General features: G+C 37.6%; 2 non-coding genes across 2 annotated transcripts; one reads left to right on the top strand and one right to left on the bottom strand.

Annotated features, from left to right (window-relative positions):
• Positions 1 to 2,091: 2,091 nt before the first annotated feature.
• Positions 2,092 to 2,165, bottom strand: TRNAT-AGU (transfer RNA threonine (anticodon AGU)). The gene has a single exon. It is a non-coding gene; the product is annotated as a tRNA-Thr (tRNA).
• A 2,746-nt stretch (positions 2,166 to 4,911) lies between these two features.
• Positions 4,912 to 4,993, top strand: TRNAS-AGA (transfer RNA serine (anticodon AGA)). Its single transcript has one exon. It is a non-coding gene; the product is annotated as a tRNA-Ser (tRNA).
• Positions 4,994 to 6,000: the final 1,007 nt, after the last annotated feature.

Genomic DNA, 6,000 nt, shown 5'->3' with positions numbered 1-6,000 from the left:
ATTTATTTGTAAGGTCAAACGAGCTACCGCCCAGTTAATGGGTAGTGGCTGCTATCTGGACATTAACAATGCCACAGGTACCTACAACCAAACTACTGCCCACCGCTGAGGGATCCTTTTAATTCTCAGAAGAACATGTTTAGCACTCAGAGACCACCGCGAATGAGTTCGTTCAAAGAAAATGGTGCGCGTGCAACTTGGTGCGCGTAAAAGAAGTGAAACTTCTTTTGCGGTGCTTAATATTGCAGTTTTATTCATTTTTCGTCCTTAAATAAAATTTCTCTTATAATAGTGAATGCTGTGTATAAGAGAAAAGATCTAGCTCGCTTTGTCCTTTCCTTCTCTCCACGGGCGAGTCGTTTGCGAGACGATCTGTCTATTTTCTCACTCTCGCTCTTCCCAAATTATATCTTTTCTCTCTAGCCATAACGAATCTGTCGCGAGTTAAATTTTAAAAGGCACTGTCGATGAACACAATAGTTCCGGGTAAGCATGAACCCTCAAAAATCTGAAATCTCAAAACAATTTTCCTAACGGTTTTTCCTGAGCGCATATCCTGATATATGACATGTCCTTCAAACGAGGTGTGTGGTGAATACTTGGGGATAGACAGTGATTTGACTGTTTAAAATTAATTAAAAAAAATGCAGGTACGCAAAATTCCACTGAGCTCCTACAAACGGAGTGATCAACCGCCCGAGGATCATCGAAACACAAATAGACGTTTCATATTATTAAACACTCCCGGTATAATTGGACGACTAGTAAAGAGCCAAACGAAAAACGACACTGAAATATCCGAGAAGGTTCTTACGCATTTGACGAATATTAACGGGCTTCCCAGTCACGTTAATCAATATGAGAAGCCATTAATCATCGGTGTACCGAATGTACATATTATTTTCCGTCTTCTCGAATAAGCAGCGCTAATGCATCTTAATTCTCAATTTCATTGTTATGAACCAATCTATATACCCACGTATCTGCCTTCGGGTTATCTATAGTGTTGAGTTTTGACAATTGCTTATTGGCTTATTGTCATTATATTATTTCCGCGACGTGTTGTTTCGTTGACCGTATCCCGTAATGGTCGTCGTGACCACAAAAACTATAGAGCATTTGATGTGTCATTAATAATGTAATGACAAAAAAAAATACCCAGATTAAATCAATAAAGTAGTTTTAATTATATAAGTCAACGATTCGCGAAAACCGAAGAAATACTATTTTTATAATTTCTAAAAAAAATCGTATCATTTCTTCAAACGAAATTGAACATTATCAAACATAATTGAATATAATCATAAGGCATAGCAGCAAATCATATAGTTTTACAATTTAAGGTAAAATTCAAGCCCTTTTAACTTTGTTTACGTTCGTCTTTCAATCGATTATAGAAAGTTTTTAGATATATATTTCCTGTTTAATACTTTAGATATTTAACATTACCACTAAGTATGTAACTATATTACTGTAAGTATATTACTCGTTAGAAGTCGTCGTGGCCTAAAGGATAAGACGTCTGGTGCATTCGTATGTAGCGATGCACCGGTGTTCAAATCCCGCAGGCGGGTACCAATTTTTTTAATGAAATGCGTACTTAACAAATGTTCACGATTGACTTCCACGGTGAAGGAATAACATCGTGTAATAAAAATCAAACCCGCAAAATTATAATTTGCATAATAACTGGTGGTAGGACCTCTTGTGAGTTCGCGCGGGTAGGTACCACCACCCCGCCTATTTCTGCCGTGAAGCAGTAATGCGTTTCGGTTTGAAGGGTGGGGTAGCCGTTGTAACTATACTGAGACCTTAGAACTTATATCTCAAGGTGGGTGGCGCATTTACATTGTAGATGTCTATGGGCTCCAGTAACCACTTAATACCAGGTGGTCTGTGAGCTCGTCCACCCATCTAAGCAATAAGAAAAACTCGTATATCTATTAAGACACATTTTCAATCTACTGGTATTCGTTTAACAAGATTGAACTACTCGTATGTAACGAAAATATTTAATAAAAAATGGAGACTTGAAAGAACAAGCGAAATTATATAAAACTTGACAAACAAAAAGCAATATCGGCAGATTAAAGGCCCCGGCGAGATTCGAACTCGCGATCTCCTGTTTACTAGACAGGCGCTTTAACCAACTAAGCCACGGCGCCGCACAATTGGTAGTTGAAAATTTTGATACTGTTACAACACAAAATTTCTTAACAAGGTTAAAATTATATTAAAGGGTAAAATAATGTGTAAAAATAAGATATAACATAAACAGTCTTTTAAATATCAAAGGATTAAAATACTATTTGGTTTAAGCGACATTTTTGCAACTCTACAAGACGGTCATTCAAAATTTAAAATTTGGAAAAGATATGGTAACAAAAAAACATCTTCAGCTATTTGAATGGAGTAAACTTAATTAATGTTCAATTTAAAACATCGAACTGTTGTTGCTAATACCAAATATTGAAATGTTGAATGTTCAAGTCGGTAGGACCTCTTGTCAGTCCGCACGGATAGGTAGGTACCACCAGCCTGCCTATTTCTGCTGTGAAGCAGTAATGCGTTTCGGTTGCAGCCGTTGTAACTATACTTGAGACTTTAGAACTTATATCTGAAGGTGGGTGGCGCATTTAGGTCGTAGATGTCTATGGGCTCCAGTAACCACTTCACACCACGTGAGCTGTGAGTTTGTCCACCAATCTAAGCAATAACAAAAAATAGGCACTTTTTATCACAAATATAAATTTTGCGTAATGAGTGAAATGTCATTTAAACCAATTATCCTTTTATCCCTTATTATATTTAAAACACTATTTTTTATTACACCTCATTGCACCTACTGCTGTTTCTCTGAAAACTCTGAAACAACTTAACACCAGGTGGGCTGTGAGCTCGTCCACTCATCTAAGCAATAAAAAAAAATAACCTGCCTACTTATTGTTAAATAAACTTCATATCTATGTAGAGAAAGTTAAAAAAAATTAAGGGCTTCTCGATGGGCGGATTTGAATTCACAACCCCTCTGGCCCTAAGACGGTTCTTCAAGACCATGGACATCATAATGTGAATCTCGTCCCTAATCTTAAAAGACGAAGTAGTAAAACATAATTAAATTGAAATAGCCTATCAAACAAAACATAAAACATCTGGTAAAAGAAATAATAAATTAGGTGTTAAAAATTAGTAATATTTCCAAAATAATTTGTAACTTTAACAAAAATTAAAAAGAGATAATATAGATAACTAGAGGTCCCGCAGTAGTCGAAATTCGACTATAATTAATTGAAATTGTAATTTTATACACTATTATGATTGTATTTTATACTTCTATAATCACAAATTTCGCCAAGACTACACTATAAAAAATATTAACAAAGACAAACACTATTTAATCTATTCTCAATTTGACAACAGACGTCAAGAACAAAAGTTTGACAATAAATACTATGCATGCGTGTGTGCGTCAAATCGTGGTATGAAGCGTGTGTAATGTTTTCTTTATTGATTTAATGTATCTTTTATGCATTATTTAAAAAAAATATTAGCATTGTGCACTTCTTCTCTATATTCTCTGTAAGTGTGGAAAATTTCATACTCCTCCGTCCGCGCAATTTTCGTAAAAAGGGATACAAAGTTTTTGCTTCACGTATTAATATATAGATGAGTGCGATAAAAAATCATCGTTAATTATTTAGCTTGGCTTTTGTAATATTCTACCAAAGAATAATAAAAGAAATTGCAGTTGAATAAATACATTAATTTGTATCGTACATTATTAAATTAAAATAGTGTTATATAAAACTTATTGTTATGCTTTTTTTTTAATTTGTAGATAATAACAACCAGTTACAATTAATCAATAAATAGAATACGTCATGTGTAAGACCACTAACCACATTTTTTTTTTGTATTGCTTAGGTGGGTGGACGAGCTCACAGCCCACCTGATGTTAAGTGGTTACTGGAGCCCATAGACATCTACAACGTAAATGCGCCAACCACCTTGAGATATAAGTTCTAAGGTCTCAGTAGGTATAGTTACAACGGCTGCCCTTCAAACCGAAACGCATTACTACTTCACGGCAGAAATAGACGGGGTGGTGGTACCTACCCGACATAGCCGGACCGCCAGGGTCCTGAAACTGCAATACTTTAAGACAAATATTTCTTTTATACGGAAACTAGCGACATCTTGTAGCGGATTCCCTTAAACTTATATGTTGTTAAAGTTAAGGCATTTAATTATTGTATAACTAAACACAGAAAATAAAATAATAAATCATAAAAGTCGTTATAGACCAATTGATTAAATTTTCAGATCAATTTGTGGTTTCTGAAAATTTACAAATACTTTTATTAAAAATATAATACAGGATTAGTAACATGTTACAGCCATCTTCAGTAGCAATGAGAAACAAATTGAAGCGAAGCCATCTAGTGGCCGACGCCCGTAAACATGTTTGTTGAGTGCTTGAATTGCTCATCTATAACTAATTTATGTCTTAATACACTATGCAGGACAATACAATAACGAACACAGAGCAGTTCAACGTCATTTCGTATCCTCCCGATCAACTAACGGTGCTTTTAGGTACTTCAAGCACCGGTCACCGTTCTCGTCGAACCCGTCGCTTGCGACGAAGGGCACGGCGAGCAAAATCACCCACAGCCCATTGAGTTTCTCGCCGGATCTTGTCGATCCTTTGGTATATTTTGCTTAGCACTATTCTTGCTAGGGTTAGTGTTAACAACCACGTGAGCTCACCTACTTGTAAGGTTACGCTGACATAGCCTCTTAAGGATACCAGCTATGGTACGAAAAAATAAAAAATAAAGCGAATATACACTGGCATATGCAGATTTTAGAATTTGAATATAAACGAAAATTTCAGTTACAGTAAAGTGAGCAGTCGTGGCCGAGCGGTTAAGGCGTCTGACTAGAAATCAGATTCCCTCTGGGAGCGTAGGTTCGAATCCTACCGACTGCGATGTTATTTTTTGACCACTATTTTCAAAAAGTTAATGTTTTTTTTTTACATTTGCAAAAAAAAAAGGTGAATAGACATACGTTCTATCTTATATTGATATCTTATATCTTTTTGAATGAATAAACATTTTTGCGTTCCAATTCAAAGGTATGGCCAGCTATTACATAATAGAATTGAGACTTGACCTCATGTCTCACTATAGATGACGAGATATCTATGGGTGCCGATTTATGAGAAAATATTTTTTGAACTCACAAAGATTGAAATTCGGTTTTTTTTTTTTTTTTTTTTTTCCCTACCTATGCTGATAGCCTTGAGAGGCTATTTCAGCTTCACCCTAACGTTTGTAGGTGAGCTTGCGGGGCTCAACCGGAGAGTTGCTAACACTGGCCCTAGCAAGAGCAGTGCTTCGCAGAATCTACCACCGGATCGGAAACGCGACCCACTGAGAAGATCCGGCGAGAAACTCAGTGGGCTGTGTCTATGGGTTAGTTCGCTCGTCGAGCCCTTCGTCGCAAGCGACGGGTTCGACGAGGACGGTAACCGGTGCTTGTGGTGCCTAAGAGCACCGTTAATGGATCAGGAGGATCCGTAATGACGTGCTTTGGGCGACGTCGACGGTTTACCATTCGGTCTACTGGGTCGGGTATGTAATTTCCAGCGGCTACGATGAGAGGGTTCTCATGTCGTGCCGCCTTCTCAAAATGGCGCAGCGATGCCGACTGTAGATACTTACTGACAGAGTCAAGCTCCAGGTCATCGTGGAGATCCACGTTCCTCAGGAACCATGGTGCTCCGACGGCTATCCTGCAGAATCGGGATTGAATAACCTGAAGGGGCTTCAAGTTGGTGCGGGCTGCGTGAGCGAACACTACGCTTGCATACGTCATAACGGGGCGTATGCAAGTTTTGTAGAGAGTTACCTTATTACGGAGGGACAGTTTGCTTCGCTTGCAAAGCATAGGGTAGAGACGTCCTAATATGAAGGCGGCACGGTCGCGTACCGT

Source organism: Bombyx mori, chromosome 5 (assembly GCF_030269925.1).
Source record: "Bombyx mori chromosome 5, ASM3026992v2".
In the NCBI taxonomy this organism is placed as follows: Eukaryota; Metazoa; Arthropoda; class Insecta; order Lepidoptera; family Bombycidae; genus Bombyx; species Bombyx mori.
The sequence above is the reverse complement of the archived record's forward strand: the minus strand, read 5'-3'. Positions and strand labels throughout refer to the sequence as shown.